Genomic DNA, 25,718 nt, shown 5'->3' with positions numbered 1-25,718 from the left:
GGAGTTCTTATAAGAAGGCTCCCGAAAAGAAATGTGCACCTTGTTGATATGAGTAGTAACATCAAATCCTTTTTTAAGTCTTTCTTCCGTGGGGTATCACAGATAGATACTTAATATACTGTAGTAGTTAATAGTAACATATAATAATGATAGATAATAATTGTTGCGACGTCACCAAAGGGCCAACCCTCGAGAAAATGGGAAGTTGAATCTTCAAATTGCCTTAACTGAGTGGCAAACTCGATATCATGTTAAATTTGGTGCGAATTATGGGATTGAAAATGAGTTATTTGTAAGTCAACGGAGTTGCCACCAACTTATTTATTATTTTTGTCTTGTATGATGTTAGAACACTTACTTAATATGTCACTAATTCATTGGTCCCTAAGCCACACCTAGGTCCAAGAACCAATGTCAATGGTTTTCATTACCAGGTTGGATTCAGGAGTATGGTTATGTAAAGGGAAGATATTAGCACCCCTTCACACCCGTCCAATGGATGGTACTTGCTTAACCTTAGATTACCTTTGAAACAACTAATCAAAACTCGAATTCTTCCTTTTTATTTTATTACCTAACCATTAAACATTGGATAACCTTGTAAAAGACCGAGATTATCCTCACCTTAAGATCCCCATAAGTGTGCGAAGGATACAACCCTTAATGATCCTTACAAGGATTTATTTGCTTAATATGCTTTTCTTACTTTTTGATGCTATTTTACCTAACCTTTAGTTTATTGGGAGGCATTGCATAAGACGAATACCCCCCCCGACCTCCAATTCTCAAAGGCATACAAAGACATAACCCTCAAGTTTGGAGGAAAGTTCCTTACGAATTTAGTTTATTCAACAACACACAAGCATAAGCAAAAATAAACTAATAAAATGTCATATTAAACATGCAACAAATATAAACATCCATGCAAAACATACATAAAAGGTGTACACCAAAATCTAAAGAGTCTAGCAGAACCACTAATTAGGAGACTCAAAGTGATTCTATTAGAATCTTTTCCCCTTAGAAGATGATTGAGAATAATGTAACCCCAACTTATTAAGTATTCCATATGGGGGTGTGCACACACGCACACAGGCACACACATACATAAAAGAAAGGTGCATACAAATTCATAATCCCGAGAGAGTAAATTGGAAACTCTGGATTTCGTACGAAGGTATCTTCTCGTCGACGAAGTCTCTAGAGTGCCTCGTCAACGAACCCACGTGTCTCGTCAACGAAGCCCTGCCTATAAAAAGAGTTTTCTTCATTTTCAGCATGAAATTTACAAACCTTCTTCACTTTCCCTCTCTAAAAATGGTATCTAGGCTTCTCTCTTCGATTTTGGGCTGGTTTTGACCCAATTTGATGATCCAGAATCGCCACAAGGTTTGTAGGATCGTTCTCTGTAAGGCTGTAGGAACTGATCGTTGGGTTGTAAGGTTTGGGAAATATCCCAAAATCAGGATAAGTGAATTATTTTGGGATTTCCTTAATGAATAATGTTGTATGGAGCCTAGGAAGTAGTAAATAAGTATTTTTCTTAAGATTTGAGTTAGTTGGAATTTATTTTAATTAAGTTAGAATTTTTGATTCAGGGTCCAAGTGAACGCTGTAGGTATCAGTTCGGGGATCCTACTAGTGTAGTTTGAAAGTCAGGTAAGGGGGAAATTTATATATTAAATCAGGTTTTTCATGAATTAAAAAGGATTATGTGTAATTTATGTATATATGTTTTTATGTGAGTTTAAAATCCCAGCCATGAAATTTATGTTTTCTGAGCCTAGGATTGTCTATATAGCTATGTATATATGAAAGTAAATGAATGAAAGTGAAAGGAATTTTCTGAGGAATTAAGTAAGAAATGAAATATATTTTCAGCATATAAATGTTAATTATGGGTTGGCTTATTTTGTAAGGATGTATATGAATTTTATTGTTAAACTGCGTGGCATGAGATTCTGTGTAAATATATGTTAAATGTATGATATATGAGCTAAATAAGTAAAGTATTGGGAGTAAAATATGATATGAACAATGTTGTTTGTGTATGTTAAATGCAAATATGTAAATGTAAAACAGCTGAAAGACAGTCATGTTAACAGATTCAAGCGCATTTTTATGTGGACTAACAAATGATGGTTAAAACCAGCTGTAGTATGAAGGAATGAAATGAAAACGTTATGAAATGAAATGACAATGGAATGACCATGAAATGAAGTGAAAAATGTGAACGATGTAAATGGGAAAGAGTCACTTAAAGTGAAATGAAATGAAATGTTTAAGCTATGAACATGAACAGATGTGTATGAATGAATAATGACAAAAAGGAATAAAGTATTATGATATTAGAAGTATCTAGGTATGTAGAACATGTTACAATTGGGCAAGGCAAAATCTTCGCCCGAGGGTTTCCTGAGAAAGGCGAGTGCACTAGTAGCTTCAAATGTGGCAGTAGCTGCATAACTTACTAGGGCAGAGGGAACCTATTTGCATGGGTGGGTAGATTTCCCTATCCTTAGGGCCTTTGTCGATAAACTATTATTGAATGCATGAGTACGAGATGAAGTTAACACTTGAGGGCTTATTGAGTAAGGTGAGTGCCCTGGTATGCTTTAGTCGTGACCTTAGGGTTACCTATGTATCAGAGCAGAGAGGTGCTACTTGTATAGGCGGGTAATCACCCCTATCCTTGGGTAATCTCGTGGGCTAAATCTCTACATGTGTATGATTAGGTTCAGAAAATGATTTCAGAGTTATGTTAATGATTTGCAAATGTAATTAAAATGATATTCATATACCTTAAGTTAGCCACACACTGTTTTAATATGTATGTTTCTTCCCTTACTGTGATGTGTCTCGCCCAAATATAATTGTTTCTTTTTCAGGACATCATTGAGGTCGGTCTTAGGGAGCTCGAGGGTACTTAGTTTTGAGGAATATTAAGAAATAGGGTATATGTTGATACTATTTTGGGGATGTAAATATTTATGTTTTATGTTTTATGCCATTATGTTTTAAGGATGTTGTGAGAGAAATGGTTGTGAATATATTGAAATGTGTTGGAGATGTATGTATCTATGGAAAATGTAGGTGATGGATAAATTTTATGGATTTCTAGTTAGGATATAGCAAACTCTGGTATTATGGAATATTGGTATTGTAGAACTATGTTTATGGAGATTATGGTTATGCTTTCCCCTGTGTATGTGATGGATTATGATTTATTAGGATATTATCAGGTATAACGCACCGGACCCGGGTTTAAAAATTCGGGGTGTTTCAGTTGAACTTACCTTTTAACTTACCCTCTTTGACAAATTTGGCGAAGTGACTCCTTGTAACGACCTGCCTATTTTACCGTATTCATTCATTTTTTTTTCCATAATAACATTTAATATAATAATTATGTTATCCTGTTCAGCTGATAAAACATAATCAACTTGGACCCATGGGTACCGAGGATATACCTGAAATACAACTATGATACCTAAGCAGCGAAAAACTTAAAGACATATACATAACAAGTGATCCAACCAATACAATACCAGAGTTTTACCAAACCTGTCAAATACATATACACATCCTAAAAACCAAAAATGTGCCCTAGGGTCATAACCCAAAAACCCTAGCATAACGGCTTACCCTTCTGACAAAGTAGGACAGTCAACCTTTAACGCTGCGGAGCTCCATCCGCTCTTCTATCTGGGACTCCTGAAATGTTTATATAACTGAGGTGAGACACCTCTTAATAAGGGAAATAAACCAACATCAGTGTGTGGCGTTATGAGCATTTTCGTGTTATACATATAAACAATATAATAAGCATATTTGGTAAAATTTGTCTGTTGTAGAACTGAGTAAAACATGATTTGTCATAACATAATAAAGTATACTAGATTTCTATACATGAAAATCATCTTATATAACTGTACAATACTGAAATGACACCCAGGATGGATAACTAACTGATGTCATATCTTACCCCCACATGATTAGGTTGTGCAGCCCGAAGGCGGGACCTAGCAATGGTTGGCCGACCATGCTCGATCAATCATAAGTCTGTAAGTACGATGAGCCTGTCCCACCTAGTCCCGGACTGCCAGGGGAACAACTCCACTCTACACTGAAGCCACATCGACTGCCATCTCCCACACTACTGGTTGTGTGGTAGCACTATCACAATTCTGAACATATAGCTACGGTACCGTTTTCCTGAAAACTGAACTAAACCATACCATCCTTGTTGTGATAACATATAATATGTTTCATATACTGAGCATAAATGTTTCATATTTCATAATAATATCTGACATGATAATATTTCATGAATTTTTTCTTATCATACATGATTATGGCATCTGTGCCAACATGAATCACGGCATCTGCACCAGCATATCATAATATACTGAACATGATTTCTATGCACTGTTAAACATTATATTCATAAAATTATGATTCCTGTATTATTTTACAATTGCTTTGAAAACTATCATATCATACTTGACTTAGGAAAACATATTATTATGATATACATGATTATATGAAAATTTAAACTCATGCCACACAGAATGGGTAACCTCCTGAATGTAAAATTTGTTCCAAAATCGTAATTTCTGATTAAACACGTTTATATTATATCCCTATTCATAACAGTATTTCCCAAACATAATTATATAATATACATATTTTCCTTAAATTTAATTTTTTAGAATAATAAATAATTTCATGAAAAATTTTGACTTAGTTATCCCCTTTCATGGTTTACTGAGAAGCCCACAAAACCCCCAATTCCTACACCTACTGTGTTCCCAGTACAATACCCTAAAATTAACATTTTCTCCAACAAAACTTCAGTATTATCTTTCCTAACATATTCTCCTTAGTCCAAAAATACCAAATACCCAATAAAACTAAAATTAACTAACTTACCCAAAATTTGGGATGATTTCCAAACTTCCTAAATTGAATTTTCGCTCCGGCTATGCTGTAGAGAATCTCCCTAGGATCACCGTGGTAGCTTCTGATTGTTGAACTGGGGAGAATTAGAGCCAAATTTCTAGAGAGAAGGCAGAGATTTCGGGTTCTAGAGAGAGAGAGGCTGTGGCATCTAGGAAATTTTATGCCGGAATTGAGTTTGGGACTATAAATAGAGTGTTGTCCACGTGGCACTCGTCGATGAGCCATGACTTCTCGTCAACAAGTCCAAGCAATAATCTCATCGACGAACGCCTACTCCTCATCGATGAGATTCAGGCCTTGAAAATGGCCCTTTTGGTAACTTCTTGTCGTAAGACATACGTCCTCGTCGATGAGCCCAAGAGCCCTGCTCATTGACGAGACCCTACTGAAAACTCTTTTGAAAAAATCTTTTTCTCTCCTTTCTTTTATCATTTTAATTACCATAATTCTTTGGGTCTCTACATTCTCCCCTCCATATAAAAATTTCATTCTCGAAATTTACTATATGTATTAAACACCATCCTTTAAAGAGAGAATGACTACTTATTTTATTACTTACCCTCACTTGTGGCGGAGGAATACCGTGGTTACATTCAGGGTCCTGGGAGATTACAATACATAAACAAAAATTCTCCCAAAACCAAAATACTACCTATTTTTGTATAACCTACAATACTACTTGCACATATATCATCTTGTTTTTCATAAAATTTAACCATACTACATTTACTTTACTCGTATACCTAGTGTTGATTTCCACTGAATAAGTGCGCGTATATTTGTCGTATCTGCTCCTCGAACTCCCATGAGGCTTCCTCTACCACATGATTTCTCCACAGGACTTTCACTAATGGAATCCTCTTATTGTGCAATTTTTATTCCTTCGTGTCCCGAATCTACACTAGAGTTTCTTTATAAGTCAAAGTATCACTGAGTTCTAACTCGGCATAACTGATGACATGGGAGGGATCTGGGACGTATTTCCTTAATATGGAAACATGAAATACGTCGTGAATTTTAAATAAAGCTAGTGTTAAAGCCAGTCAATAGGTAACTGACCCTACTCTTTCAAGAATCTCGAAAGAGCCAATGAACCTAGGGCTCAACTTACCCTTTCTCCCAAACCTTATAACTTCCTTCAATGGATATCTTCAGAAACACATCGTCCCCAACTTCAAATTCCAACTTCCGGCATCGAGTATCGGTGTAGCTCTTCTGCCGACTCTAAGCTGCACAAATTCTTTCTTTAATGAGCTAGACTTTGTCGGAGGCTTGCTGCACTATTTCTGGTCCCAACACTCGCCTCTCACCCATCTCATCCTAGTATAAAGGAGAAGACACCTCCTACTATAGAGCGCCTCATAAGGTGTCATGTCGGTGCTGGCCTGATAGTTGTTACTGTATGCAAACTATACTAGCGGCATATACTAGGTCCTACTACCCCCAAAATGCAGCACGCACGCCCACAACATATCTTCTAATATCTGAATCACCCTCTCAGTCTAGCCATCCGTCTAAAAATGAAATGCCATGCTAAAAGATAACCGAGACCGCAAAGCCTCCTGTAAGCTCATCCAAAATCGTGACATGAAACGTAGGTCTCGGTCTGATACTATAGACACTGGCACACCATGTGATCGTACTATAGTCTGTCCATGGAGTAGTTGACTTTAATAGGAATGAAGTGAGCGGTCTTCGTCAATCTATCAATGACTACGCAAATAGCATTCTGACCACGTGGTGCCGGCGATAAACCTGTCACAAAATCCATAGATACATGATCCCACTTCCACTCTAGGATGTAAAGAGGCTGCAACTGGCCCGCTGGCCTCTGGTGCTCAGCCTTTACCTGCTAGCACATCAAAAACTACTACACAAACTCGGTAATTTCCCTCTTCATGCAGCTTCACTAATAAGACTCTCGCAGATCCCTATACATTTTAGTACTACTTAGATGAATCGTGTACAAAGACCTATGAGCCTCCTCTAAAATTGCCCTTCTGATATCAACATTTGGAGGCACACATAATCTGGTATGGAACCGCAGAGCTCCATCATCTGAAATACTGAACTCCAACCCCTATCCAACCTGCACCTTAGTTATCAGCTCCGCTAATTCTATGTCATCCCTCTAAGTGATCTTAATCCTTTCCTATAGAGTAGGCTGCACTACCAAGTTGGTAATAAATGCCTGAGGATCACTTTCTACCAACTCTACACCGAGTCTCCCCAAATTCATCTAAATCGAATGCTAAACCTCCATAGCCGCTAGTGTTGGTCCCACTGATTTCCTGCTCAGAGCATTAGCTACCACGTTTTATTTCCCTGGGTGATAACCGATAGTGTAGTCATAGTCTTTAATAAGTTCCAACCACCTCCTCTGCCCCATGTTTAGCTCCTTTTGAGTAAAAAAGTACTTCAAACTTTTATGATCAAAGAATATCTCGCATCTCTCACTGTACAAGTAATGCCTCTAAATCTTTAACGCGTGTACCACTGCAATCAATTCCACATCGTGAGTAGGGTAGTTCTTTCATACTCTTTCAACTGTCGGGAGGCATAAGCTACAACCCTATCATGCTACATCAATACACAGTCGAGCCCTTTCAAAGATGCGTCACTGTAAATTACATAACCATCACCCCCTGATAGGATGATCAACACTGGTGCAGTGACAAGCCTCTATTTCAGTTCCTGAAAGCTCTGTTCATAACTGACATCCCATTCAAACTTTACATTCTTCCTAGTCAGATGCGTTAGAGGCCCTGACAATGTTGAGAATCCCTCAACAAACTGACGATAATAACCTGTCAGCCCCAAGAAACTCCTAATTTCCTGAATGTTCATAAGCCTGACCCAATTCAATACTGCTTCGATCTTACTAGGATCCACAGAAATTCCATCCCTTAATATAACATGCCCCAGAAATGCCACTTTCTCCAACCAAAATTCATATTTACTGAACTTGGCATACAATATCTTTTCCCTAAGCGTCTGAAGTACCAATCGTAAGTGTGCCTCATGCTCCTCAAAACTCCTTGAATAAACCAGTATATCATCAATGAAAACCACAACAAACCGATCTAAATACTGATGAAAGATTTTATTCATCAAATCCATGAATACAACAGGAGCATTCGTCAAACCAAAAGGCATAATAAGAAATTCATAATGCCCATATATGGTCCTGAAAGCTGTCTTTAAGATGTCTTATGCTTTTACTTTCACCTAGTGGTAGCCTGATCTGAGGCCAATCTTGGAATAGACTCGCATACCCTGAAACTAGTCAAATAGATCATCTATACGAGGAAGAGGATACCTGTTCTTGATTGTCACCTTATTAATTTCCCTGTAATCTATACACATCTTCATAGACCCATCCTTCTTCTTTACAAATAACACTGGAGCTCTCCACGGTGATACACTGGGCTGAATAAATCCTGTATTCAATAGATCTTGCAGTTGGTCCTTTAATTCTCCCATATTTTAATAGAGCCAACCGGTAAGGAGCTTTAGAAATCGGTGCCGTCTCGGGGAATATATCAATAGTGAAATCTACCTTGTGATCAGGAGGCAATCCTGGTAATTATTATGAGAAAATATCTGAAAACTCCTTAACCATTAGGGTATTGCCAAGCTTCAATTCATTTTCTGACACCTCCTAACAAAAGCCATAAACCCCTGACAACCATCCTGGAGTAGCCTTCTCACTTGCATAGCTAACACTAACTAAGGTGGGGAACACACCTGCGACCCCACAAACCTGAATTCTTGCTTGTTTGGTGGTTTGAAGGTCACCTCTTTCAAATGACAGTCAATATTAGCATAGTTAACTACCAGCCAATCCATACCCAATATTACATCGAACTCATGCATGTCAAGTACAATTAATTCAGCAAGTAGTACTCTCCCATGAATTTTTACAAGATAACCTCTGAGCACCCTACGACACTTTACCACCGAACCAGCCAGTGAAGCTACTAACATTTCTACATCTAATAACTATGTCTCGCCTCCAGACAATTTAATGAAATTCACAGACACAAAAGAATGAGTAGCACTCGAATCAAATAAAATAGTAGCATGACATGACAAAACAGTAAGGGTACCTGTCACAACGTCTATGGCAGTCTCAGCGTCTCCTAGCGTCAGAGCCTAAACCCTCGCTGGGGCTGCATTCCTCTGTTAACCTCCACGAGGTGCCTGGTAACCTCCTCTAAATTGCCTGGGAGTAAGAGCAGTACCAATAAGTTTAGTACAATCTCGTGCCAGATGCCCCGATCCTCCATAATGATAACATACACCTCTCCCTGCTCGAAACTCTCCCAGATGCCTTTTTCCACATATCTGACATACAGGGTAGGTCTGAGCACCTGAACCTCACGACCCCTCGTCTCCAACCTCTAACCTTTGCCGTAGTTTCCTCTCCTTCACTGACCTTGACCAAAGCCCTACTGAAAGCCTGAAGGTGTGGACCTCTTCTTCTGTCCCTGCTCCTCTGCACCCAACCGCTCACCGACCTCAGCCAAAGCTGCTCTATTAACTAACTCAGAAAATTCCTGTATTTTCAACACCACAACTTGCATGTAGATCTCATGCCTCAAACTCCTTTCAAATTGTCTTGCTTTCTTTGCTTTGTAGGGTATGATAAACGGGGCAAAGTGGGACAACTCAATAAACCTCGTCGCGTACTGCTGCACCGACTACTATCCCTACTTCAAATTCAGAAACTCTTCCACTTTAACTTCCTTAACAGTGGCTGTGAAATATCTGTTAAGGAATAATTCTTTAAATTGGTCCCATGTCATAACTATCGGCGTCATCCTCTGCTACTCCAGAAGTTTCACTGCAGTCCACCACCTCTCGACCTCCCATATCAATTTATAGGCGGTGAAGAGGACCCTTTGCTAAGCCACACTGCGTAATACCGCATGAGAATCAGCCCCGCCTGCACTCGAGGGCCCTGCACCATCACTACCGCTCACATGGGCACTACCTCCTCCAGGGTCCATCCTGAAAAGATAATAAACATGACTTAGGAATCCTATCCTTATTACTTACGCATCTAACCAAAATCCCCTACCTTGACATCCTTATCTTATTTCAAGATTTAGTCCTACACTTTAGAAACACAACTCGGAAAAAGTTTACTATGGCATTCCTAAAATCATCACCCCAAGAAAGACACAGAAACCACCACAGAAGTCCTGTGTCCAAACTACAAACAAAACCTCAAATTGTTTTCCTATATTCTAGTATTATTTCCGCTGCACTCTAGAGTTTACAGAATCTAACAACCTAAGCTTTGATACCAAACTGTAATGACCTGTCTAATTTACTGTATTCATTTATTTCTTTTTCCATAATTTAATATAATAATTATATTATCCTGTTCAGCTGATAAAACATAATTAACCTGGACCTATGGGTACCAGGGATATACTTGAAATACAACTCTAATACCTAAACAGCGAGTAACTAAAAGACATATATATAACAAGTCATCCAACCAATACAATGCCAGAGTTTTACCAAACTTGTCAAATACATATACATATCCCAAAAACCAAAAATGTGCCCTAGGGTCATAACTCGAAAACCCTAGCATAACGACTTACCCTTCTGACAAGGTAGGAATGTCGACCTCTAATGCTCCGGAGCTCTATCCGCTCTTCTATCTGGGACTCCTAAAATGTTTATATAGTTGGGGTGAGACACCTCTCAGTAAGGGAAATAAACTAACATTAGTGTGTGGCTTTATGAGCATTTTTGCGTTATACATATAAATAGTATAATAAGCATATTTGGTAAAATATGTCTCTTATAAAACTAAGTAAAACATGATTTGTCATAACATAATAAAGCATACTAGATTTTTATACAAGAAAATCATCTTATATAACTGTACAATATTGAAATAACACTCAGGATAAATAGTTAGCTGATGTCATATCTTACCCTCATATGACTAGGTTGTGTAGCCTAAAGGCAGGACCTAACAATGGTTGGTCGACCATTCCCGATCAATCATAAGTCTGTAAGTACAATGGGCCTGTCCCACCTGGTCCCAAACTGTCAGGAGAACAACTCCACTCTACACTGAAGCCACATCGACTACCATCTCCCACACTATTGTCGTGTGGTAGCACTATCATAATTCTGAACATATAGTTACGGTACCGTGCTCCTGAAAACTGAACTAAACTATACCATCCGAGTTCTGATAACATATAATATGTTTCATATACTGAACATAACTGTTTCATATTTCATTTTTAATATCTGATATGATAATATTTCATGAATTCTGTCTTATCATACATGATTATGGCATCTGCGCCAACATGAATCACGGCATCTACGCCGGCATAACATAACATGAATCACCATATCTACGCCGGCATATCATAATATACTGAACATGATTTCTCTGTACTGTTAAACAATATATTCATAAAATTATGATTCCTGTATTATTTTATAATTGCCCTGAAAACTATCATATCATGCTTGATCTGGGAAAAAAACATATTATTTACTCATGCCACACAGAAATGGGTAACCTCCTGAATGTAAAATCTGTTCCAAAACCATAATTTCTGATAAAACACATTTAAATCATATCCCTGTTCATAACAGTATTTCCCAAACATAATTATATAATATACATATTTTCCTTAAATTTAATGTTGTAGAATAATAAATAATTTCATGAAAAATTATGACCTTACCTGGTTTACTGAGAACCCCGCAAAACCCCCCAATTCCTACACCTGCTGTGTTCCCAGCACAATACCCTAAAATTAACATTTTATCCAACAAAATTTCAGTATTATCTTTCCTAACATATTCTCCTCAGTCTAGAAACACCAAATACCCAATAAAGCTGAAATTAACTAACTTACCCAAATTTTGGGATGATTCCCAAACTTCCCAAATCGAATTTCCGTTGTGGCTATGTTGTAGAGAATCTCCCCAGGATCACCGTGGTAGCTTCTGATTGTCGAACCGGGGAGAATCAGAGCCGAATTTCTAGAGAAAAGGCAGATATTTCGGGTTCTAGAGAGAGAAAGAGACTGTGGCATGTAGGAAATTTTGCGTAGGAATTGAGTTTGGGACTATATACAGAGTGTTGTCCATGTGGCACTTGTCGACGAGCCACAACTTCTCGTCAACGAGTCCAAGTAATAGTCTCATCGAAGAACGCCTACTCCTCATCGTCGAGATTCAGGCCTTGAAAAAGGCCCTCTCGGTAACTTCTCGTTGACGAGACATACATCCCAGTCAACAAGCCCAAGAGCCCTGCTCGTCAACAAGACCCTGCTGAAAACCCTTTTGAAAAAATCTTTTTCTCTCCTTTATTTATTATTTTAAATACCATAATTCTTCGGGTCTCTACACTCTCCACCATTGATTTCGGTTGTATTGCCTTCCTATATGAAGAAATAGTCTTGTAATCCCCACTACCTGTGGGCTTGGAATTTGAGCTTGCATCCTCTACTGTATTTGGGGTGTCTACTTTGTCATGGCCCTCTCCCCTTTTGCATGACGTCCAAAAAGACATATAAGTATAGGTAAGAAAAAAAAGAGGCATATAGCATCCAAAAGCACAACTAGGTAAGAAAAATAGGCAACATAATATAAGTCATAATTTTTAGTTATCATATAAGCACATACATTGCAAAATGATTTTGTAGTTGCCGTTGTTCTTGGTTAATATATTATGCAATGACATTGAAAATCAATTTTCATGTAATTAGCGAAGTTGTTTTCGAACATTTATATGCTCCCAAATCCCAATTCCAATTCCCTAAATGTAGCATAAAAATATAATCTTGTTTTCTAATCTTCAAATAGTTACATTAAAAAACTAATAAAACATTTTTTTATTAGTTCCCAAGTTTTTCGTATCAATATTATGCAATGACATTGACACCCCTTTTAGTCCTTTGTTATTGATTAAACCTTATTTCAAAGGATTTAAAAAAGAGATTAAAATTCTAGGCATTAGCCATCAATAGCAACCTTATCAGGTTATTTTTCCCTTCCAAAGAGAACTTCCACATTGCAAGTATCTACTTTCAATGATTTTTTTTTTTTAATTTTAACGTGTCAAATTTTCAAGTGGAAATTATTGGAAATGTCCAATCCATGAGATGCATAAATATGTGTTATAAACTTATATGTGTATAAATAGCATTAATAGTCAAATATGGTAGTCAAAAGGAAATTGTGCTTTTATGCCATAAGGAAACGTTTCACTTGGAATAATATTTTATTTAAATTCAAAGGTAAACATTAGCCTATATTCTAAATGACAATAATACACTTAGAGAAGTGCTAAACAAGACAACTTCTTTTTGCATTTCAGTGTTGCACAGCCAAACAAAGCCAAAGATGTAATTATGTTCTCAACCAAGTGACAAATGGTGTAAAATGGTTCAATATTTTTCATTGTCTCCATTTTATTGATAGATAATTTAAAAGATGTTGTGGTTCAAGCAAGTTTGTAAGTGGAATACTGAATTAAGAACATCAAATGCTATCAAGATGGGCAACTAATAAGATGATCGAATAAAATGTAATATTCAACTGATAAATGTTAACGAACTTGGTATCAGATGTAGGTAAGTACTTTTTTTACACCAGGCTTAGGTGGCTTGTTTGGTTGTCAACAAGTTTGGTAACTATTTGAAAATCAAATAAGTGTAGATAACCAAACCACTAATTATGTAACTTACACTTTTGTTTTAGAAAATGGAATTGTCACTTTATTTTAGTTTTGATTAGGCAAAATAAAGGAAACCTATTTTTAAAGAGATTCAGGTTTAGGAGTACAATTGTGACTAGGAAAGATAATTCTTTCAATTCCTTTTTGAAGAAATTCGAAAAACTAGCACTCGATAGCACCCATTCTATGAATGTTTATCATACTTATCTTGTCTACGAGTGTCTCCCTTTTTTAAAAGAATTTTTCCAAAAAAAAAATGGTGATTTTAAATATGGAAGATAGATTGCAACAATGGTTGGTCAACCACTTGCTGCAACCTTCTACCCCTTTTATTTTTTTCTTAGAAAATTCTTTATACTCAAAATCTCTTTTTGAAAAGGCTCATGGTCCATGTAGAGGACTTTAACCTCGTAAAGACTACTTGGTGCCCTTCCAAAACGAACATGCATTTATGCATAAAAGAATAAAATAAAGAAGAACCAAAAAAGGAAATGGAATTTTTTTTTTCGGGTTTTTTGATTGGTACGGTGGAGTCTACATGTGTGGATTGCCTACATATCCTCCAAAGAGGAATCAAGTCGTTTATAGTTTATTAAAATATTTTCAAATTTAAGTTTGGAAAACATTTTTATGTTTTTTGAAATCCTTGAAAACACTCAAAACTTTGTTTGAAAAATCTCCATTTACTTGAAAACTTTGATTTTCCAATTAACTCTTTGAAAAAGAGAGCCTTGAAACTAAGTTTAAGTTAAAAGTGAGATACTTTTCTACCCTTAAGCCACTTCATGAAGTGATTACATCAGAAAATGTTATTTTTCCTCAAACTTCAAAATTTTTTGGTTTTTTGTGGAAGAACCACAAATCCACCTTGAAAAGTCATGTTTGAAAACTTGAAATCTCTAGAAAATTCCAAAAAGCCACATCATGGGCATTTATTCTAAAATTTTGGTTTGATAACTTGAAAACACTTGAAATCCTTTCAAAACACTTTTAAAAATGATTTTTTGGTTTTTTTATGGAAAACTATGAAACCACGCCATGAATTTAGCATATCGACCATATACTCTAATGAGTGTTTAGACACATTTTCATGAAAAATAATAATAATAAAAAAGTTCAAAGAAAATGACCAAAAATATAGTCTATGGACAGGCCAATTGACCATTTATCATAGTCGATTACTACTTTTTTTCAAAAATCTAGGGAGGTAGTCAACTATCCCTAAAAGAAAAATACACTTTTAATGTAATTGTATGCAATTTTTTTGCATATCAAACCATGATTTCACTCCATACCAATCCTAGATGACATTTTACACCATTAAAGTGCAAATTTATCATGCAATAACAAAGAATTGAAAAAATAAACTTGAAAACCATAAGAGAATTGAACTAACCTTGTTTTACTGTAACAATGGTAGATCAAGTGAGGATATACTCTAAAAAATGCATACATCTCTTAAAGATCCCTTAAATAAGAAGAAGAAGAGATGTAATTCTCTTCACAAATTCTAAATGCTACCTTCTTTCTCCCACCCAAGAATGCAAAAATTTTCTATATTTTCCTCTCCTTACCCCCATGTGAGCGTGCCAAAAAACATCCCTTTCTAATCTATTTATAGACCACTCAAGTATGGAGGGAAACAAAAGTGGCTCCATAAAGAAGCCAAGGGTACAGGGATTCAATCAATTGGCAAGAAGGTGTGCTTGGCTACCACAATATATTTTATTTGGCACTTCCAGAACAAATGGAAATTTGAAGGAAAGAAGTTCTCTCCCTCGGAGCTACTCAAAGTGATCCAAAGGTACACATTTAGAGTTGATTATGATAAATTTAATATGTTTAATGCTATTTGAATGCTTTCAGTTGTTCGGGTAGTTTTGATGTAACTTGTTGATTGGGTAGGAAGGTACTATGACCTTGCTTACTTTTGTTGAAGATCTGATATTTGGATGGGATTCATCCCTTTGTAATTCCTGGGTATGCCTAGTGTAGTTTGTACATATGAATTTTGATTAATACGTTTACCTTTTACTGATAAAAAAAAGTATGGAGGGAAACAACCCTTAAAATTTAAATTTCAAAAAATTCAAATTCAAACTAAAAATTACTAAACAATTACTACTAATTGCCTTGATTATTGTGTGACATGTGGCAACAATTAGGACACTTTACATACCTAAATCCACTAGCCAATCAAATGCAAAAAACTCAAAAACTTGAATTTTCACTAGGTCGATCGATCACATGCAGAGGGTCTGTCAACCGCTTCTCTAGTGGCGCCAGCACAAAGAAAAGAAAGGGGTCGATCGACCATCATTAAAATGACTAGTCAACTACCCTGTACAACATTCTTTCTTCTTTGATTTTTAACTTAATTTCCATGAGTCCGGTTAGGTTATATTATTGTTTTGGGTAAAAAATGACTATCAACAATACTCCTTGTAGATCCATTAAATGTTTAAGGAAAAAAATGTGTAAAAGAAAGGATATGTTTAATCAATTTATTCATGCAACTATCAACCATGTATTATTTTGGAGAGAATATTTTTGTGTTTCTCATCATGCCTATTGAGCTTCAAAAGAACAGTCATGCATGCTGATTGAATCAAACAATAATCATGTAAAAACATTCAACTTCCACCTAGCAGAAGTAACAATATTCCATAACCAATATAAAAGAGAGAGAAAGAGAGAGAGAGAGAGAGAAAGAGAGAGAGAGAGAGAGAGAGAGAGAGAGAGAGAGAGAGAGAAGAAGGAGATCTTTGGTTCGCCTTTGATTCACATGAACACAAATTGGTTAAAGGCTCACAAGTTGAAGACTTGAAGCTTTCTAATGCATAACAAACCCTCAACCTTGCTCTAAGTTCTCTCATTTTAGTCTCTTTGATCATCCTTTATAAACATGATTACACGAACACAAACATGAACCACCTACTCTCATAAAGAACATCATTTGACCAACCCTCAGCCTTGCTCTCTTTGACAAACACGATTCCACAAAAGTCTCAGTATTGCACTCTCTTTGATGAACAAGATTCCACGGAAGTATGAAACTCTCGACCATGATTTCTTTGATGAATGAAGACACAAATTAGTGAATCACCATCATCAACTGTGAATCACTGCTTCACGAATCACAACTAACCTGATTAGGGAGTCCTGACGACTGAAAGCCCTGAAACTAAAAGTTGAAACTTGAATACTTTCTAACTTTCGAATCCTAAGAAACTGAGAACTAGAAAAGAAAAGGGATTTGATCATTTGGCATTTGAGAATCGAATTGGGGTGATTTGGAATTTTAGGATTTGGGAATTGGGTCGAATGGCGGAATGGGATGGGCGTAGGGCATTGGACTTGGGTTGGGTTCCAAACCAAACAAATATTATGAAAATTTAAAATTAAATTGATATATTTTCACAAAGGAAAATTAAACCAAACTAAACCGACTTAAAATCGAAACTGAACCGACTCGACCAAATTGATTTAGTTTAGTTTATGGTTTTCACCAATTTTTTCTCACCCTTACAAATATTTTGATCATGAAAATCAAAATTTATATAAATATAATTTTTTTTATTGTTGCAAGCTTGTTATTGTACTATCATGCTAATGGCAGTTGCTTTTAAGAGAAATCTTTGATACAATTATTCGTCAAAGTGGTTGTTAGGTGAACAAATTTTCTTTAGTAGTCGTGATAAATAATTATAAGAAATTTGAATTGAATAGAGGATGTTTATAGAGACATAAAGTGGTTGCTAAGTGAACAAATTTTATTTAATAGCTGTGATAAATAATAATGAGTGTTGCAGCCAAAAATTGAATGACCTTCATGATCCCTGATCATGACCACCTGAAAAGAGATAAATAAGCAAGGCTTGGAGGACCCAGGGTATACTCCGGGGGATCTCTCTGATGCCTAGGTCAAGGATTGGCTTGAGAGGTTTTTTATGCAAAAGTAAAATAGAGTTTAAAATGAGATACCTTAACCTTTTCTTCGAATCCCCATTTATAGTGATGAAGTTTGACCCAAGGGTGATGTGCCATTTATTGGCGAATTATGGCGCAAGCGTGAATCGCTCCGGTTGTTATAGCATTGGCATAGATTGCCCGGTCATCATGGAGCTGACGTCAATTGCTCTAGCTGAGCAGTTGACTTAGGTGGTAACTGCCCTCATCAATGTTGGGCTCTAGTCTCTTCTAGACTTATGGTAAGTGATATTTGGGGTATATCAGTTGCCCCCCCTTTAGTTTCGAATTTTTGAAGCTGGCTTCCAAAGTTCGAAAGTTGTTGTTGTTTTTTTTTTTTTTTGTCGAGTAGCTCTTCTTGAGGCATTTTGGGCTGCTTGTGGCTTAATGAGTCGTGCTCTTTTTTTTTTTGCCGTTTCTGGCCTAATGAGTTGGGCTCATATTTTGGGCCATTTTTGGGCCTTACGAGCATTGCTCGTTAGTTGGGCTAATTCTTCTTTGCCTAATGAGTTGTGCTCATTTTTTGTGTAGTCTTCTAGCCTTATCATCATTGCTCATCAGTTGGGCCAATTCTTCTTTGTCTAATGAGTTGTGCTCATTTTTTAGGCAGTCTTCTGGCCTCACGAACGTTGCTCATTAGTTAGGTCGATTCTTCCTTACCTAATGAGCTGTGCTCATTTTTTCGGTAGTCTTCTGGTCTCACGAGTGTTGCTCATCAGTTGGGCAGATTCTTCTTTGCCTAATGAGCTGTGCTCATTTTTTGGGCAGTCTTCTAGCCTCATGAGCATTGCTCGTCAGTTGGGTCGATTCTTCCTTGCCTAATGAGTTGTGCTCATTTTTTGGGAAGTCTTCTGGCCTCACGAGCGTTGCTCATCAGTGGGCCGATCATTCCTTTCCGAATGAGCTATGCTCATCTCTTAAGCTATATCTTCAGTAACATTTTGGTAATTTATGATGCCAAGATGGTTGTTCAATTCGACAGGTTCTTGCAGTTTTGATTTCATTGGGGTTAAAGATGTGAGTTCTAGTATTTTCAATATCAGTTAGTGTAGTGACTCAGAGAAATTATAGTATTTAAATAATAAAGAAAATAAAAATGAATTAAGGCCTCGTCGAAGAGAGCACATGAGGGTCTCATTAACGGGGACGTGTCTCACCGACGAGAAAATACCAAAAGGATGTTTTGGTGATTCTGAATTTCATCGACGAGGAGAGAGTTCGTCGACGAATTGCCTTCTAGACCTCGTCGACGAGGTGACGTGGCTTGTCGATGAAGACCAGTGTATAAATAGCCCAAACTTCATTTTTAGGCTGAAATTCGACGCACAAAACCCTTCTCTCTCTCCCTTTTCGGTTTCCACCCCTTCTCTCTTAATTTTTGGGTCCGTTCTTCCAGATCGACGATCCGAGGCCACCACGACACTCCTGGGGAAGTTATATGCATATCTGCTAGAGTGGATCGTCGGTGGGACGAGCTTGAAATTCATCCCAAATTCAAGGTAAGACTTTTTATTTAGAATTTGGCTTTACCATAGTTATGGGAAATGTTATATACGAAGAAATACTGAAGTTTAGTTCTGGGAGATGATGTTTTCAGGGTATTGACCAGGGAACCCAACGGGTGTTGGATTGATTGTTTTAGGGGCTTTTTCCCAGAATCAGGTATGAGGATAAACTAAGCTAGTTATTTTATAAAACTATATGTATATTCTTATAGCATTTGATTTCAGGAAAATAAATGTATATCTATATGCATTATGTTGGGAAATACTGTTGTAAATGACGATATGTTCTGATTATACGTGATACCCAATCTGTGTGGCATGAGTAGAATTTATAGTGTATTACAGTTTTCTGGGAAAATGCTAAATGATACAAAGTTTTAATATGGAAAACGGGCGTACGTCCTAGAGTTTTATATGATATACCGGTGTACGGGGCGAGGATGTACTTACATGATATGCCGGCGTACAGGCCGAGCTTGTTACATGTTATGTCAGCGTATGTGTTGAGCTCCTTATTAAGATGTGATACGGCGTACGGGCCGTGATTGATAAAATATGAAATGTCGGCGTACGGGCCAATGATTTTCATGTTATATGTGAAATGTGATATGATGATATTGAATTGACAATTATTATTATGGAATAGCAATGTATCACAATTTGGAATATGTTATATGTTATCAGAACCTGGTTGGCTTGGTTTAGGCTTGCACTTACACAGTACCGTAGTTATGTGTTCATGATCATCATGATATTAGTGTTATCGTTGTCGTTCGGGGCAGCGTGAGGATGGACATTTGATGTGGTTATTGAAGTGTTGGCACCTCTGGTGTACGGACCAGGTCTGGCATACCCATCGTACTTACAAATTGTACTTTTGACTTGGCAGTGGTCGGCCAGCCATTGTCAAATCCCACCTTTGGGCCACACAACCCAGTCATGTGGTGTTAATACATGACACCAGCCAACTAACCGTCCATGGTATTTTCGTATTATTGATATATGAGATGAAATATGTTTGTAGAAATCCAGTATGTTCTACCATGTGATGATTATGTATGTTTTCCCAAATATGATACAAACAGTTTACTAAATATGTTTATGTATGGTTTATGTATAACACAGAAAAGCTCATGTTGCCACACACTGGTATTAGTTTATTTTCTCTTACTGAGAGGTGTCTCACCCCGAATTATATGAATATTTCGAGAGCCCCTGATAGGAGAGCGGATAAAGCTCCACTGAGGTAGTTACAGTTGGTCTTCTGGTAGGGTCGGATGGATTTTGTGGGAAATGACCCTAGAACTTCTTTTGGTTGTGTACATAATTAAAATGGATGTAGTAACTCCAGTATTGTGATGAATGGTGCTGTGTTGTATGGTTGTATAAGGTGTTTATAATTTTATGTTTCTTGCTACTTAGATTTCCGTATTGTATCTCTGATGTATCCCTGGTACCCACGGGTTCAAGTTGATTTGATTTTTTGAATTTGTTATATTAGTTTTTATTATGTTGAAAAAAAATATAAGATCGAAATTAAGTAGGTCGTTACAGTTTGGTATCAGAGCCTAGGTTGCTAGATTTTGTAGACTTTAGTGTGCAGCGGAAACGATATTAAAGTATAGGAAAAGGATTTAAGGTTTTATTCTACAGTCTAGAGGCAAGACTTCCATGGTTGTTTATGTGTTTTTCAAGGGGTAACGATTTCAGGAAAACTATAATAAACTATTGTTGGGTTATGTTCCTAGAATGTGGGACTGGGGTAAGAAATAAGCAGAGACTGTTAAGATAAGGGGTCAGATTAGGCAGGTAAATGATAAGGATAGGATTTCTAAGTTACGTTTGTTGTCTTTCAGGATGAATCTAGGAGGAGGTAGTGCCCATGCAAGTGGACGTGATGGGGCAGGGCCCTCGGGTGCAGGAGGGACTGACTCTGATGCAGTATTATGTAGCGTGGCTTATCAGGTTGTGGCTGAGATCACTAGGAGCTCCAGAGAGCAGGGAGGTCTGTCTGCAGGCCATGGGGGCACTATATAGAAGTTTACTAAGATGAATCCACCAGAATTCTAAGGGGGAGTTGATCCTACAACCGCTGAGAATTGGATGTAGGAGATTGAGAAAGTCTTAGTTGTATTGTAGTGTACGGAGGAACATAGGGTCCTCTTCGCCACTTATAAACTGACGGGGGAGGCCGAGAAGTGGTGGGCAACTACGAGACTTCTGGAGCAGCAGAGGACGACGCTGATAGTGATGATGTGGGATCGAATTAAATAGCTGTTCTTTGACATATATTTCCCAGCCACTATCGGGGAGGTTAAAGTGGAAGAGTTCCTGAGTCTGAAGCAGGGACGGTTATTGGTCCAACACTATGCGGCGTGATTTATAGAGCTCTCTCGCTTCGCTCCGAATATTATTCCTGATGAGGTGAAAAAGGTGAGATAGTTTGAAAGAGGTTTGAGGTGAAGCATATTCAAGCAGGTTGTGGTGCTGAAGATCCAGGATTTTGCTGAGTTAGTCGATAGAGCAGCCTTGGTAGAGACTGGTAAGCGTATAGATGCAGAGCATCAGGGATAGAAGAAGAGATCTGCATCTTTGGGCTACGAGCAGGGTCCTAGATAGAGTTAGTGGAGGAGAGGAAATTATGGTAGAGGACGGAGGCAGGAGATTGGAGGTCGAGAGGTTCAAGTAGTGCAGAGTCCTCCTGTCTGTCAAATTTGTGGGAGGTGACACTGGGGAGAGTGTTGAGTAGGTAGAGATGTCTGCTATCGCTGTGGTAGATAGGGACATCTGATGCGAGATTGCCCTACACCACCAGATGCACCTCATGCTCCCAGACCGTACCAGGGAGGCTATCAGGCTCCACGTGGGGGCCAGCAGAGGAATATGGCTCCAACTAAAGTATTCGCCCTGATGCCGGGTGATGCTGAGACAGCCGGTGACATGGTAACAGGTATGGTTAGTATGTTTTCTTTTAATGTTACTACACTGCTTGATTTAGGAGCTATACATTCATTTGTATCTGTGGGGTGTGTTAAATTGTGCGGGGCAGAAACACAGTTGTTAAATACCGAATTGTTAGTATCTACACCGACTGGGTCAGTAGTGAGGCGTAGTAGGGTACTCCGAGATTGCCCAGTTGATATTCAAGGGGAAATTCTATCTGCCGATCTAATAGTGTAAGGCATGCATGGGCTCAATGTAATCTTTGGCATGGATTGGCTAGCAGCTAATTTTGCCAGTATAGATTGCCATTCACGAGAAGTGATATTCAGACCTCCAGGAGAAGTGGAATTCATAATAGTAGGATCGCGCAATCCCCGCTTTAGTTAGTTTATGCTATTCAAGCGAGGAGACTTCTACTGAGTGGTTGTTAGGGATTTGCAGCATTTGTGAAGGAAATTTTAGGGAATGAATTAAAGCTTGCTACTACACTAGTGGTAAAGGAGTTCACGGATATTTTCCCAGATGAGTTACCAGGCTTGCCACCTAATCATGAGGTAGATTTTTCTATTGATCTGCTTTCAGGTACATCGACGATTTCTAAAGTACCTTACCGAATGGCGCCAGCAGAGTTAGCAGAATTGAAGAATCAGCTACAGGATTTACTTGATAAGGGTTTTATATGACCTAGTGTATCCTCATGGGGAGCTCCAATACTATTTGTGAAGAAGAATGACATGTTTATGCGGATGTGCATAGATTATGAGGAGATTAATAAGGTGACAATCAAGGACAAGTATCCTCTACCCCGCATAGATTATTTGTTTGACCAGTTCCAGGGTACACGGGTGTATTCTAAGATCGACCTTAGATAAGGCTATCATCATGTCAAAGTGAAAGTAGAAGATGTATCAAAGACGGCCTTTAGGACCAGGCATGGGCATTACGAATTTCTTGTTATGTCGTTTGGTTTGACGAATGCTTCTGCAGTATTTATGGGCTTGATGAATAGAGTCTTCCATCAATACTTAGACCAGTTCATTATTGTTTTCATTGATGATGTAGTGGTCTATTCAAGGAGTTATGAGGAGCATAAGACACACTTGAGGTAGGTTCTACAGACGCTCAGGGAAAAGAAGTTGTACGCTAAGTTTAGTATGTGTGAATTATAGCTTGAGAATGTCGTGTTTCTAGGACATGTTATTTCAAGAGATGGTATTTCTGTGCATCCTAATAAGATTGAGGTGGTAGTGAATTGGGTTAGACTGAGGAACGTCCAAGAGATCAGGAGTTTCTTGCGGTTAGCTGGGTATTACCGCCCTTTCGTTGAGGGATTCTCAACATTATCAGGGCCTCTGACACGACTGACTAGGAAGAATGTCATTTTTGAGTGGGACGACAATTATGAGCAGAGTTTTCAAGGATTAAAGCAGAGGCTTGTTACAGCACCAGTTCTAGTTATCCCATTAGGGGGTGAAGGTTATGTTATCTACAGTGATGTGTCCTTGAAGGGACTTAGTTATGTATTGATACAGCATGGCAGGGTGGTAGCGTATGCTTCCAGGCAGTTGAAAGAATATGAAAAGAACTACCCTACCCATAATCTTGAATTGGCTGCAGTGGTACACCATTGAAAATTTAGAGGCATTATCTATATAGTGAACGGTGCAAAATTTTCTCCCACCATAAGAGTTTAAAGTACTTTTTCACTCAGAAGGAACTGAATATGAGGCAGAGAAGATGCTTGGAGTTTATTAAAGATTTTGACTACACTATTAGTTATCACCTAGGGAAGGCGAACATGGTAGCTAATGCTTTAAGCAGGAAGTTTGTTGGACCAGCATTGGCAGCTGTGGAGATTTAGCATCCAATCATGATGGATCTGGAAAGATTCAGTTTAGAGTTGGCCGAAAGTGGTTCTCAAGCTTGTATTACTGGTTTAGTGGTATAGCCTGCACTGCAAGAAAGGATTAAAGCTGCTTAAAAAGATGATCCAGAATTAGCAGAGATATTAGTCAGAGTGCAGAGTGGTCAAGGGGAGGAATTTAGCTATGGGTAAGCGGCGAGTTGTGGGGGCAGAGCTAGTACAGCAAGCGTATTGTAATGACCCCAAAATTTATGACACATTTTTTTAAAATACAAATAAACTATTCTGTTATCCCCTGCTATAAAACTCAAGCCTCGGAAGGCACCAGGGTAATCCTGTATACAATAATCACACCTACGCAGTGGAAACATAAGTCATACAACCGTAAATACCATACAATACCAGAAATCTATATCTCTAAACCATAGCTATATAATACATATCTCTCCAAAAAAATCCATTCCAAAAACACAAAACCCTGTACAAACTAACCCTATAGTCAGGGTAACCAAGAAAACCCTTTATCTGCGAACCTGGTCTACTCGACTAGCTGGCTCACCTGAAAAATGTTAAAGTCATGAGGTGAGTCGACGCTCTGTAAATGGAAATATGCTATTACTAATGTGTAGTGACTAAGTTACATATACTTTAAATAATATCTGATCTATAATAAAGGATAAATCTATAAAGCATAACTTACATTTTTCACAGTTTAAAATATAACTGTATCATCTGAGTTTTCTACCTTTCATACTGCTAATATCATACTATATTTATCAAATACTGTAAAACTGTATACATATACACATAATTGGGCTCTATTCCTAGAATTCTACATGACATGATTTGACCTTTTATGACAGGGTTGTGCGGCTTGTAGGTGGGACTTTATCTAGTCAGCCCTCCAGATAAGTCACTATACTCTACTCTACTTCAGTCCGGCCAAACTGCATCCACTCTTAGGCGCGGGACTGGCTGTTACCTAGTCAAACTGGCCCCCTTAACCCAACGAACTGGGGAGCTGCATCCTCTCCGAGCACAGTTTGACGGTACCCACACACTATCTGAGATGTGTGATTGCACTCTATCTGTATTAGCAATGGTACCGTGCTCTATATTCTATATTTATATCTATTTATAATCTTTTTCACAGGGATCTGATACTATATATATATATATATATATATATATATATATACGTATATACTATTTTACTATTTTCATTATATTTCCAAAATAACCATAACACTATAACTCTGTACTGTAAATACTGTCATATCTGTATAACTATAGCATCTTGATGCTACTCTGTATAAACTGTCTATATGATCTATCTGTATCATCTGTCTGTATAGTCTATCTGTATACTCTGAGTGTTATAGCATTTAGGAAAACATGGCATACTGGTAATATACTAATCTGAATAAACTTTTGTACATGTATACCGATCTGGATAAATATCTATAATAAACTATTTTGAGATATACTATGATATACATCAATCTTTATCAGCAAATACTGTATAGTATGATATGCTCTAAAAACTATATAGGTTCTATATCAAATAAATATCTACTTAGGCCACACAAGCTTTGAAAACTCTTATTCTATAAATACTGGATAATAAATTGGTATATTTAAAATCTCTGCTAATATTGTAAAACTCCTAGCATAACATATTTCCCTTACCAAGTTTTTGAAAAGCCCTTACAATGATCTAACCCTACACCCGTAGGGTTCTCCA

The sequence above is a fragment of the Malania oleifera genome, chromosome 6 (assembly GCF_029873635.1).
Source record: "Malania oleifera isolate guangnan ecotype guangnan chromosome 6, ASM2987363v1, whole genome shotgun sequence".
In the NCBI taxonomy this organism is placed as follows: Eukaryota; Viridiplantae; Streptophyta; class Magnoliopsida; order Santalales; family Ximeniaceae; genus Malania; species Malania oleifera.
Note: the sequence above shows the minus strand (reverse complement) of the source record.